This window comes from Carassius carassius, unplaced genomic scaffold (genome assembly GCF_963082965.1).
Source record: "Carassius carassius unplaced genomic scaffold, fCarCar2.1 SCAFFOLD_56, whole genome shotgun sequence".
NCBI lineage: Eukaryota > Metazoa > Chordata > Actinopteri > Cypriniformes > Cyprinidae > Carassius > Carassius carassius.
This window is the reverse complement of record NW_026775126.1, coordinates 540,425-554,213: the sequence shown is the minus strand read 5'-3', so window position 1 is coordinate 554,213 and position 13,789 is coordinate 540,425.

Sequence of the window (13,789 nt, the reverse complement as noted above, 5' to 3'; positions counted from 1 at the left end):
ACGTTCTTTGTTATTTCGCCACAGTTATAGCTAGCTATAAATAATCTTTCAACTACTGAACTAGTTACCGGATGTGCCGTATCAGTTTAGCGGAAGTCGGATGACAAAATGCGGAAAGGGCGAAGTATTAAAAGTGGGAGGGGCAGAATAAGGTGAGAAAAAAGACAGATACAACTGGATTGATTCTTTCCGAATACACTTGGGCTGTATTTACATTAATACTTTTAAAGAACTGCTTGCACCTGTTTAGAATAAGCAGTACTATTTGAATGCTGTACTTTATTTGAGGGCCAAGAACCTGCACATATTTTAATTGTAAATCATAACACCAGATATTCTCCATTCATCTGAACCTATTTCAGATTGATTGCACCTTTCACACACAAATTTAGTCCTATTTTAATAGCTAATTTGAGTAGTTATTTTATTAGAAAATCTCAACAGCTTATTATTGTAATGTGAGTACATCAGTGTAATGTTGTAAGTACAAATCTCTAAGCTCACAGTTGGATGACTGACTATGAACTCACACAGAGCAGCTTTACATTTGAAGATCCATCTGCCTTTCACATCAGCAACTTTGATTAAAACATTTGTCTCCGAAATGCCAGGAACAAACAAACATACACTCTTGTTGTCCCGGAAAACAAACTGTTCACTCAATGCCAGGTTATCTTTCCATATCTACCAACATGGCAGTAGTGTATGTGGCACAGAAATACTCATACATCCAACTCTTTTGTGTTTTACTTTACCCATGTTTAGCGTGAGAATCAAACTCTTTAACACTGAATGCTAGTCAGAATCCATGAAATAGCTTAAGACATCCCCTTTAACATCAGCTGAATTAGTTAAAAAGGCACACATAATATAATGTGACTGGTGATTAGACCAGCAGAAGGAGAGCTAGCAGAGGTCTAGCAGGCAGCAGAGTAAAGAGTTAATGCGCTCTAAACGATCATCCGTCGTGTCTCCGTGTCTTTATGATGATGTTTGGAGAGTTAATGCGCTCTAAACGATCATCCGTCGTGTCTCCGTGTCTTTATGATGATGTTTGGAGAGTTAATGCGCTCTAAACGATCATCCGTCGTGTCTCCGTGTCTTTATGATGATGTTTGGAGAGTTAATGCGCTCTAAACGATCATCCGTCGGTGTCTCTGTGTCTTTATGATGATGTTTGGAGAGTTAATGTGCTCTAAACGATCATCCGTCGTGTCTCCGTGTCTTTATGATGATGTTTGGAGAGTTAATGTGCTCTAAACGATCATCCGTCGTGTCTCCGTGTCTTTATGATGATGTTTGGAGAGTTAATGTGCTCTAAACGATCATCCGTCGGTGTCTCTGTGTCTTTATGATGATGTTTGGAGAGTTAATGTGCTCTAAACGATCATCCGTCGTGTCTCTGTGTCTTTATGATGATGTTTGGAGAGTTAATGCGCTATAAACGATCATCCGTCGTGTCTCCGTGTCTTTATGATGATGTTTGGAGAGTTAATGCGCTCTAAACGATCATCCTTCGGTGTCTCCGTGTCTTTATGATGATGTTTGGAGAGTTAATGTGCTCTAAACGATCATCCTTCGGTGTCTCCGTGTCTTTATGATGATGTTTGGAGAGTTAATGTGCTCTAAACGATCATCCTTCGGTGTCTCTGTGTCTTTATGATGATGTTTGGAGAGTTAATGCGCTCTAAACGATCATCCGTCGGTGTCTCTGTGTCTTTATGATGATGTTTGGAGAGTTAATGTGCTCTAAACGATCATCCGTCGTGTCTCTGTGTCTTTATGATGATGTTTGGAGAGTTAATGCGCTCTAAACGATCATCCGTCGGTGTCTCTGTGTCTTTATGATGATGTTTGGAGAGTTAATGTGCTCTAAACGATCATCCGTCGTGTCTCTGTGTCTTTATGATGATGTTTGGAGAGTTAATGCGCTCTAAACGATCATCCGTCGGTGTCTCTGTGTCTTTATGATGATGTTTGGAGAGTTAATGCGCTCTAAACGATCATCCGTCGGTGTCTCTGTGTCTTTATGATGATGTTTGGAGAGTTAATGTGCTCCAAACGATCATCCGTCGGTGTCTCTGTGTCTTTATGATGATGTTTGGAGAGTTAATGTGCTCCAAACGATCATCCGTCGGTGTCTCTGTGTCTTTATGATGATGTTTGGAGAGTTAATGTGCTCTAAACGATCATCCGTCGTGTCTCTGTGTCTTTATGATGATGTTTGGAGAGTTAATGCGCTCTAAACGATCATCCGTCGGTGTCTCTGTGTCTTTATGATGATGTTTGGAGAGTTAATGTGCTCTAAACGATCATCCGTCGTGTCTCTGTGTCTTTATGATGATGTTTGGAGAGTTAATGTGCTCTAAACGATCATCCGTCGTGTCTCTGTGTCTTTATGATGATGTTTGGAGAGTTAATGCGCTCTAAACGATCATCCGTCGGTGTCTCTGTGTCTTTATGATGATGTTTGGAGAGTTAATGCGCTCTAAACGATCATCCGTCGGTGTCTCTGTGTCTTTATGATGATGTTTGGAGAGTTAATGTGCTCCAAACGATCATCCGTCGGTGTCTCTGTGTCTTTATGATGATGTTTGGAGAGTTAATGCGCTCCAAACGATCATCCGTCGGTGTCTCTGTGTCTTTATGATGATGTTTGGAGAGTTAATGTGCTCTAAACGATCATCCGTCGGTGTCTCTGTGTCTTTATGATGATGTTTGGAGAGTTAATGTGCTCTAAACGATCATCCGTCGGTGTCTCTGTGTCTTTATGATGATGCTTGGAGAGTTAATGTGCTCGAAACGATCATCCGTCGGTGTCTCCGTGTCTTTATGATGATGTTTGGAGAGTTAATGTGCTCTAAACGATCATCCGTCGGTGTCTCTGTGTCTTTATGATGATGTTTGGAGAGTTAATGTGCTCTAAACGATCATCCGTCGGTGTCTCTGTGTCTTTATGGTGATGTTTGGAGAGTTAATGTGCTCTAAACGATCATCCGTCGGTGTCTCTGTGTCTTTATGATGATGTTTGGAGAGTTAATGTGCTCTAAACGATCATCCGTCGGTGTCTCCGTGTCTTTATGATGATGTGTGGAGAGTTAATGTGCTCTAAACGATCATCCGTCGTGTCTCCGTGTCTTTATGATGATGTTTGGAGAGTTAATGCGCTCAAAACGATCATCCGTCGTGTCTCCGTGTCTTTATGATGATGTTTGGAGAGTTAATGTGCTCTAAACGATCATCCGTCGGTGTCTCTGTGTCTTTATGATGATGTTTGGAGAGTTAATGTGCTCTAAACGATCATCCGTCGGTGTCTCCGTGTCTTTATGATGATGTGTGGAGAGTTAATGTGCTCTAAACGATCATTCGTCGTGTCTCCGTGTCTTTATGATGATGTTTGGAGAGTTAATGTGCTCTAAACGATCATCCGTCGTGTCTCCGTGTCTTTATGATGATGTTTGGAAAGTTAATGTGCTCTAAACGATCATCCGTCGGTGTCTCCGTGTCTTTATGATGATGTTTGGAAAGTTAATGTGCTCTAAACGATCATCCGTCGGTGTCTCCGTGTCTTTATGATGATGTTTGGAGAGTTAATGCGCTCTAAACGATCATCCTTCGTGTCTCCGTGTCTTTATGATGATGTTTGGAGAGTTAATGTGCTCTAAACGATCATCCGTCGGTGTCTCCGTGTCTTTATGATGATGTTTGGAGAGTTAATGCGCTCTAAACGATCATCCGTCGTGTCTCCGTGTCTTTATGATGATGTTTGGAGAGTTAATGTGCTCTAAACGATCATCCGTCTTGTCTCCGTGTCTTTATGATGATGTTTGGAGAGTTAATGCGCTCTAAACGATCATCCGTCGTGTCTCCGTGTCTTTATGATGATGTTTGGAGAGTTAATGCGCTCTAAACGATCATCCGTCGTGTCTCTGTGTCTTTATGATGATGTTTTGAGAGTTAATGTGCTCTAAACGATCATCCGTCGGTGTCTCTGTGTCTTTATGATGATGTTTGGAAAGTTAATGTGCTCTAAACGATCATCCGTCGTGTCTCCGTGTCTTTATGATGATGTTTGGAGAGTTAATGTGCTCTAAACGATCATCCGTCGGTGTCTCCATGTCTTTATGATGATGTTTGGAGAGTTAATGCGCTCTAAACGATCATCCGTCGTGTCTCCGTGTCTTTATGATGATGTTTGGAGAGTTAATGCGCTCTAAACGATCATCCGTCGTGTCTCCGTGTCTTTATGATGATGTTTGGAGAGTTAATGCGCTCTAAACGATCATCCGTCGTGTCTCCGTGTCTTTATGATGATGTTTGGAGAGTTAATGTGCTCTAAACGATCATCCGTCGGTGTCTCTGTGTCTTTATGATGATGTTTGGAGAGTTAATGTGCTCTAAACGATCATCCGTCGGTGTCTCTGTGTCTTTATGATGATGCTTGGAGAGTTAATGTGCTCGAAACGATCATCCGTCGGTGTCTCCGTGTCTTTATGATGATGTTTGGAGAGTTAATGTGCTCTAAACGATCATCCGTCGGTGTCTCTGTGTCTTTATGATGATGTTTGGAGAGTTAATGTGCTCTAAACGATCATCCGTCGGTGTCTCTGTGTCTTTATGGTGATGTTTGGAGAGTTAATGTGCTCTAAACGATCATCCGTCGGTGTCTCTGTGTCTTTATAATGATGTTTGGAGAGTTAATGTGCTCTAAACGATCATCCGTCGGTGTCTCCGTGTCTTTATGATGATGTGTGGAGAGTTAATGTGCTCTAAACGATCATCCGTCGTGTCTCCGTGTCTTTATGATGATGTTTGGAGAGTTAATGCGCTCAAAACGATCATCCGTCGTGTCTCCGTGTCTTTATGATGATGTTTGGAGAGTTAATGTGCTCTAAACGATCATCCGTCGGTGTCTCTGTGTCTTTATGATGATGTTTGGAGAGTTAATGTGCTCTAAACGATCATCCGTCGGTGTCTCCGTGTCTTTATGATGATGTGTGGAGAGTTAATGTGCTCTAAACGATCATTCGTCGTGTCTCCGTGTCTTTATGATGATGTTTGGAGAGTTAATGTGCTCTAAACGATCATCCGTCGTGTCTCCGTGTCTTTATGATGATGTTTGGAAAGTTAATGTGCTCTAAACGATCATCCGTCGGTGTCTCCGTGTCTTTATGATGATGTTTGGAAAGTTAATGTGCTCTAAACGATCATCCGTCGGTGTCTCCGTGTCTTTATGATGATGTTTGGAGAGTTAATGCGCTCTAAACGATCATCCTTCGTGTCTCCGTGTCTTTATGATGATGTTTGGAGAGTTAATGTGCTCTAAACGATCATCCGTCTTGTCTCCGTGTCTTTATGATGATGTTTGGAGAGTTAATGCGCTCTAAACGATCATCCGTCGTGTCTCCGTGTCTTTATGATGATGTTTGGAGAGTTAATGCGCTCTAAACGATCATCCGTCGTGTCTCTGTGTCTTTATGATGATGTTTTGAGAGTTAATGTGCTCTAAACGATCATCCGTCGGTGTCTCTGTGTCTTTATGATGATGTTTGGAAAGTTAATGTGCTCTAAACGATCATCCGTCGTGTCTCCGTGTCTTTATGATGATGTTTGGAGAGTTAATGTGCTCTAAACGATCATCCGTCGGTGTCTCCATGTCTTTATGATGATGTTTGGAGAGTTAATGCGCTCTAAACGATCATCCGTCGTGTCTCCGTGTCTTTATGATGATGTTTGGAGAGTTAATGCGCTCTAAACGATCATCCGTCGTGTCTCCGTGTCTTTATGATGATGTTTGGAGAGTTAATGCGCTCTAAACGATCATCCGTCGTGTCTCCGTGTCTTTATGATGATGTTTGGAGAGTTAATGTGCTCTAAACGATCATCCGTCGTGTCTCCGTGTCTTTATGATGATGTTTGGAGAGTTAATGTGCTCTAAACGATCATCCGTCGGTGTCTCCATGTCTTTATGATGATGTTTGGAGAGTTAATGCGCTCTAAACGATCATCCGTCGTGTCTCCGTGTCTTTATGATGATGTTTGGAGAGTTAATGCGCTCAAAACGATCATCCGTCGTGTCTCCGTGTCTTTATGATGATGTTTGGAGAGTTAATGTGCTCAAAACGATCATCCGTCGTGTCTCCGTGTCTTTATGATGATGTTTGGAGAGTTAATGTGCTCTAAACGATCATCCGTCGTGTCTCCGTGTCTTTATGATGATGTTTGGAGAGTTAATGTGCTCTAAACGATCATCCGTCGGTGTCTCTGTGTCTTTATGATGATGTTTGGAGAGTTAATGTGCTCTAAACGATCATCCGTCGTGTCTCCGTGTCTTTATGATGATGTTTGGAGAGTTAATGTGCTCTAAACGATCATCCGTCGGTGTCTCCATGTCTTTATGATGATGTTTGGAGAGTTAATGCGCTCTAAACGATCATCCGTCGTGTCTCCGTGTCTTTATGATGATGTTTGGAGAGTTAATGCGCTCAAAACGATCATCCGTCGTGTCTCCGTGTCTTTATGATGATGTTTGGAGAGTTAATGTGCTCTAAACGATCATCCGTCGTGTCTCCGTGTCTTTATGATGATGTTTGGAGAGTTAATGTGCTCTAAACGATCATCCGTCGGTGTCTCTGTGTCTTTATGATGATGTTTGGAGAGTTAATGTGCTCTAAACGATCATCCGTCGGTGTCTCCGTGTCTTTATGATAATGTTTGGAGAGTTAATGTGCTCTAAACGATCATCCGTCGGTGTCTCCGTATCTTTATGATGATCTTTGGTGAGTTAATGTGCTCTAAACGATCGTCCGTCGTGTCTCGTGTCTATATGATGATGTTTGGAGAGTTAATGCGCTCCAAACGATCATCCGTCGGTGTCTCCGTGTCTTTATGATGATGTTTGGAGAGTTAATGCGCTCTAAACGATCATCCGTCGGTGTCTCCGTGTCTTTATGATGATGTTTGGAGAGTTAATGTGCTCTAAATGATCATCCGTCGTGTCTCCGTTTCTTTATGATGATGTTTGGAGAGTTAATGTGCTCCAAACGATCATCCGTCGGTGTCTCCGTGTCTATATGATGATGTTTGGAGAGTTAATGTGCTCTAAACGATCATCCGTCGGTGTCTCCGTGTCTTTATGATGATGTTTGGAGAGTTAATGTGCTCTAAATGATCATCCGTCGTGTCTCCGTGTCTTTATGATGATGTTTGGAGAGTTAATGTGCTCTAAACGATCATCCGTCGTGTCTCCGTGTCTTTATGATGATGTTTGGAGAGTTAATGCGCTCTAAACGATCATCCGTCGTGTCTCCGTGTCTTTATGATGATGTTTGGAGAGTTAATGCGCTCTAAACGATCATCCGTCGTGTCTCCGTGTCTTTATGATGATGTTTGGAGAGTTAATGCGCTCTAAACGATCATCCGTCGTGTCTCCGTGTCTTTATGATGATGTTTGGAGAGTTAATGCGCTCTAAACGATCATCCGTCGTGTCTCCGTGTCTTTATGATGATGTTTGGAGAGTTAATGTGCTCTAAACGATCATCCGTCGTGTCTCCGTGTCTTTATGATGATGTTTGGAGAGTTAATGTGCTCTAAACGATCATCCGTCGTGTCTCCGTGTCTTTATGATGATGTTTGGAGAGTTAATGCGCTCAAAACGATCATCCGTCGTGTCTCCGTGTCTTTATGATGATGTTTGGAGAGTTAATGTGCTCTAAACCAGGGGTTTTCAAACTGTGGGTCGCGACCCACTTGTGGGTCACAGAATGGAACAAGGTGGGTCGCACAAAGTCACTTGGCTGCAGCTAAATTTGCGTTTCAATGACACACACACACACAGTTCAGTCTAGGGCTGCACGAAAGTGACGAGTGGGAACGGTGCGAGGCCGGTGGAGTGATTGGAATTGAGCGACACCTGCTCGACTCACCAGTCTCGAGAACCACGGAGGAGATCGGAAGGATACAAAAGAGGAGCGTCCGTCTCCCCGGCAACTCACTCCAGCCCACCGCCTCGAGCATCCTCCTTCGCCCTACTCGATGGCACTGCGGATTCACCTCAGTGCCGAGGGATCTTCGGCAGCGCGTCCCTCCTTCCTCCCAGGCTTCGGCACCAGTCTAACACATTAAAAACTTCTCAATCACGGGAAGGAGGAGGCGGGAACCGGGAACCCACTCGTCACAATGATATAGCCCACCAACATTAATAAGGACTGCAATATCCTTAGTGTGATTTTCGAATTGCAATTAAGTCCGCGTGCTTTGCGTGTTTTGAAGCGCGGGCGCGCACGAGTTGTAATAACAGTGAAGGTCTCAGAGCAATGTCATTAAAAGGTTCAATCGGTCCGCATTATTAAAAGAGAAAAACTTGCTCACTTCAATACACTATATTCCGCATGAGATTGCATACACCAGAAAACAAATGTTACGAAAACGGTTTCAGGTAGGCCATGTTCATTCATTTCTATCGTCCGTTTGAGCTCTGTGCACTTTTTTCGTTCGGGAAACGGTTTGTAAAAAGCATTTCACATGTACAGGGTGAGCAGTGCACAAACGCAGGGTTAATTGTAACACTACAAGATTTAAACATTTCCACATAACAAAATGCACAAAAAAATAATGCAATACTCCTTGACGTATCATCTCTTTTTAGAGAAAAATTTGCCAAAGTTCAGAAATCTTTTGAAGATATTGCTGAACATTAATTTAACCATTGCTAAAATAAATTTCTGCCTGAACTTAATGTCATCCAGTTTTTTTTTTTTTTGTTTATTTAAAACGAGACACATGTTTATTATTATTTTTTACCTATTTCACAATTATTTTAATCTCCAAACAGTTTTAGATAGTTCTGCTTTGCTTCTTATGCTTTTTCTAAAAAAAGTGTTGGATTGTGCTCCGTTCTCACCGACACACACGGAAGGATCGTGAATGCATTTTCTGCAACAAAACACAGCAGCGCAGATTACAGTTCACTGGAGTGAGCCTGTTTAACGTTTTTATGGACACTACATATTCTAAAGTCTGTAAACAAAAATTAAAACTTAAATATTAATAGTGATTTTTTTCAGGTGTAGGCCTACTCTAAAATAAAAAGTTTTTTTTTCTTAAATACTTCATTTCTGTCATCAAACTTTTAAGTAAGATTAGGCTTAAAGTAATATCAACCTTTTTTTTCCTCAAATATTGTGGTGGGTCATGAAATAGATTACACTTGTCTAGGTGGGTCGTGGAATGGAAAAGTTTGGGAACCACTGCTCTAAACGATCATCCGTCGTGTCTCCGTGTCTTTATGATGATGTTTGGAGAGTTAATGTGCTCTAAACGATCATCCGTCGGTGTCTCCGTGTCTTTATGATAATGTTTGGAGAGTTAATGTGCTCTAAACGATCATCCGTCGGTGTCTCCGTGTCTTTATGATGATCTTTGGAGAGTTAATGTGCTCTAAACGATCGTCCGTCGTGTCTCGTGTCTATATGATGATGTTTGGAGAGTTAATGCGCTCTAAACGATCATCCGTCGGTGTCTCCGTGTCTTTATGATGATGTTTGGAGAGTTAATGTGCTCTAAATGATCATCCGTCGTGTCTCCGTGTCTTTATGATGATGTTTGGAGAGTTAATGTGCTCCAAACGATCATCCGTCGGTGTCTCCGTGTCTATATGATGATGTTTGGAGAGTTAATGTGCTCTAAACGATCATCCGTCGGTGTCTCCGTGTCTTTATGATGATGTTTGGAGAGTTAATGTGCTCTAAATGATCATCCGTCGTGTCTCCGTGTCTTTATGATGATGTTTGGAGAGTTAATGTGCTCTAAACGATCATCCGTCGGTGTCTCCGTGTCTTTATGATGATGTTTGGAGAGTTAATGTGCTCCAAATGATCATCCGTCGGTGTCCCTGTGTCTTTATGATGATGTTTGGAGAGTTAATGTGCTCTAAACGATCATCCGTCGGTGTCTCCGTGTCTATATGATGATGTTTGGAGAGTTAATGTGCTCTAAACGATCATCCGTCGGTGTCTCCGTGTCTATATGATGATGTTTGGAGAGTTAATGCGCTCTAAACGATCATCCATCGTGTCTTTGTGTCTTTATGATGATGTTTGGAGAGTTAATGTGCTCTAAACGATCATCCGTCGGTGTCTCGTGTCTATATGATGATGTTTGGAGAGTTAATGCGCTCTAAACGATCATCCATCGTGTCTTTGTGTCTTTATGATGATGTTTGGAGAGTTAATGTGCTCTAAACGATCGTCCGTCGGTGTCTCCGTGTCTTTATGATGATGTTTGGAGAGTTAATGTGCTCTAAACGATCATCCGTCGTGTCTCCGTGTCTTTATGATGATGTTTGGAGAGTTAATGTGCTCTAAACGATCATCCGTCGTGTCTCTGTGTCTTTATGATGATGTTTGGAGAGTTAATGCGCTCTAAACGATCATCCGTCGGTGTCTCTGTGTCTTTATGATGATGTTTGGAGAGTTAATGTGCTCTAAACGATCATCCGTCGGTGTCTCCGTGTCTTCGTGATGATGTTTGGAGAGTTAATGTGCTCTAAACGATCATCCGTCGTGTCTCTGTGTCTTTATGATGATGTTTGGAGAGTTAATGTGCTCTAAACGATCATCCGTCGTGTCTCTGTGTCTTTATGATGATGTTTGGAGAGTTAATGCGCTCTAAACGATCATCCGTCGGTGTCTCTGTGTCTATATGATGATGTTTGGAGAGTTAATGTGCTCTAAACGATCATCCGTCGGTGTCTCCGTGTCTATATGATGATGTTTGGAGAGTTAATGCGCTCTAAACGATCATCCGTCGGTGTCTCGTGTCTATATGATGATGTTTGGAGAGTTAATGCGCTCTAAACGATCATCCGTCGTGTCTCCGTGTCTTTATGATGATGTTTGGAGAGTTAATGCGCTCTAAACGATCATCCGTCGTGTCTCCGTGTCTTTATGATGATGTTTGGAGAGTTAATGCGCTCTAAACGATCATCCGTCGGTGTCTCGTGTCTATATGATGATGTTTGGAGAGTTAATGCGCTCTAAACGATCATCCATCGTGTCTTTGTGTCTTTATGATGATGTTTGGAGAGTTAATGTGCTCTAAACGATCGTCCGTCGGTGTCTCCGTGTCTTTATGATGATGTTTGGAGAGTTAATGTGCTCTAAACGATCATCCGTCGTGTCTCTGTGTCTTTATGATGATGTTTGGAGAGTTAATGCGCTCTAAACGATCATCCGTCGTGTCTCCGTGTCTTTATGATGATGTTTGGAGAGTTAATGTGCTCTAAACGATCATCCGTCGTGTCTCTGTGTCTTTATGATGATGTTTGGAGAGTTAATGCGCTCTAAACGATCATCCGTCGGTGTCTCTGTGTCTTTATGATGATGTTTGGAGAGTTAATGTGCTCTAAACGATCATCCGTCGGTGTCTCGTGTCTTTATGATGATGTTTGGAGAGTTAATGCGCTCTAAACGATCATCCGTCGGTGTCTCGTGTCTTTATGATGATGTTTGGAGAGTTAATTCGCTCTAAACGATCATCCGTCGGTGTCTCTGTGTCTTTATGATGATGTTTGGAGAGTTAATGTGCTCTAAACGATCATCCGTCGGTGTCTCCGTGTCTTTATGATGATGTTTAGAGAGTTAATGTGCTCTAAACGATCATCCGTCGGTGTCTCCGTGTCTTTATGATGATGTTTGGAGAGTTAATGCGCTCTAAACGATCATCCGTCGGTGTCTCTGTGTCTTTATGATGATGTTTGAAGAGTTAATGTGCTCTAAACGCTCATCCGTCGGTGTCTCTGTGTCTTTATGATGATGTTTGGAGAGTTAATGCGCTCTAAACGATCATCCGTCGGTGTCTCTGTGTCTTTATGATGATGTTTGGAGAGTTAATGTGCTCTAAACGATCATCCGTCCGTGTCTTTATGATGATGTTTGGAGAGTTAAGGCCAATTTATACTTCTGCGTCGGGTGCGCGTAGAAGGTACGGCGTAGCATACGCATTGACGTGTACCATACGTCGTACCCTACGCCGTACCCTGACGCGCACCTCCTCAAAAATGTAACTACGCGTCGTGGCGACGCGGACCGCAAGATCTGTGATTGGTCGGCTTGGTAGCATCGCATTTCCGGCTATGCATTTCCGGCGTGTTCTTCTGCACCGCCCGCCATTTTTAAATTCAGAAGTTCAGGTGAAAGTTCAGCCATCTGTATGACTCGTCTTCTGCAGAATACAAAGACTGCCAGATGGCAGCGAATTCGTGGAGAGAGATTTCCTCCAACGTCGGTTTGGATGTAGCGGATTGTATGAAGAGATGGAAGAACTGTCGAGACAAGTACGTTCGCCTCCGTAAAAAGCTCGCCACAAGGAGCGGGGATCCAGGAGGGAAAAAAGTCCCAGCGTTTTATTTATTCCTGTCTTGGCTGGCACCTCATGTGAAACACCGGTTTACGGAGTCAAACTTTGACGATAAGGTAAATAATGCACGTCCTTTATGAACCTCTGTTGTTTTTAGGTTAGCTAACTTAACTAGCAATGCTACCACGCTGTAACGTTATTGATTAGTGCAAAATATACCTGGGAAACAAAAAGCATGTGTAATGGGTTTTAATTATATTGTATTTATATGTAATAGATTGTAATTATATTGGGCTTGCAGATAATACAAACGCAACAACGTAGCATTTGCAATGTAGGAATATGCAGTATTCATAGCTCTGTTTATCTGTGAATTAACACTGGATGCCTCAGCTTTTATATATAAAAGACTAACTTACACTATTTGCTATTTCTTTCATAATCGCAGGATGGGAGTGATTCAAGCTCAAACTCCAATGGTTCGGCTGTTGTGAGACCTTCAGCCAATAACGACCAACTAGCATGTCCACTGTCCCCCCAGCCATCTCTTCAGTCCCCCCAGACATCTCTTCAGTCCCCCCAGACATCTCTTCAGCCCCCCCAGACATCGCTTCAGTCCCCCCAGACATCGCTTCAGTCCCCCCAGACATCTCTTCAGTCCCCCAGTCCAAGGATGGCACAGAAAAGGAAGAGGAAGGAACAAGAGGACTGGGTCCAAATGCAAGTTGCTCGGTTGGAGGCTCAGTTGGAGGAACGGCGGGTCGAGCTGCAACAGAGACTGAGTCATGGAAATGACGAGAGCGACCGGTTTGGGCACACTGTTGCCGACATGCTGCGAAGGGTGCCGGAGGAGCACAGGGCGCAGGCAATGTTTGATGTGTCCAAGGTCCTGTTTGAGTGGCAGCAGAAAAAATAAACAATTGTGCCTACTTCTACAACATTGCACCTTTTAATTCTGTGCACTATCTTTATATAGTTTGCACTTTTGCATCTTTTAGTAAGTTGTCTGTTAGCACATTTGTGTATATAGTTTGCACTTTTGCATTTATTCATATTTTGCTTGTTTGCACTTATTTGTGCAGGTTTTATTGTTTGCACATTTTTGTAAATAGTATGCACTTTAGCATTTTGTTTTTTAATAATTTTGTCTGTTTGCACCTATTTGTGCAGGTTATACTATATAGTTTGTAGCTTTTGTGTACAGTTTTTTCGTGCATTTTTATTGTTAATAGTGTATCATTGCACCTTAATACTTTGTACTAACTTGTACATAGTATGCCCGTTTGTGTATATAGTTTGCATACAAAAAATTGCCTGTTCCTGCTGTTTGCACATTGTTTTGTGCAGGTTACTGCAAATAAAGATTAATGTATAGTTTACCCATTTGTGTGTGTTTGCTCTTTAGCATCTATTTTTAATCTACAATTCTAG